The sequence below is a fragment of the Nyctereutes procyonoides genome, unplaced genomic scaffold (genome assembly GCF_905146905.1).
Source record: "Nyctereutes procyonoides isolate TBG_1078 unplaced genomic scaffold, NYPRO_anot_genome, whole genome shotgun sequence".
NCBI classification, from domain to species: domain Eukaryota; kingdom Metazoa; phylum Chordata; class Mammalia; order Carnivora; family Canidae; genus Nyctereutes; species Nyctereutes procyonoides.
Window position 1 is genome coordinate 77,218,893 of NW_026575126.1, and position 214 is coordinate 77,219,106.

The following is a 214-nucleotide window of genomic DNA, read 5'->3' on the forward strand; positions in this document are numbered from 1 at the left end:
AGGAGCGTGTCGTGGCGGGCGGAGCGGGCGGAGCGGGGCGGAGCGGGGCGGAGCGGGGCGGAGCGGGGCGGAGCGGGGCGGAGCGGGGCGGCGGCGGGGGCGGAGGCCCGTGCCCGGTGCGTGCCGCCGGCTGCCTGCGGGGCCGCGAAGGCTGCGGAGGGGGCTCCTTGGGCCCTTGGGGAACGAGACAGCCTTGTCCCTCTCCACGCCAGGA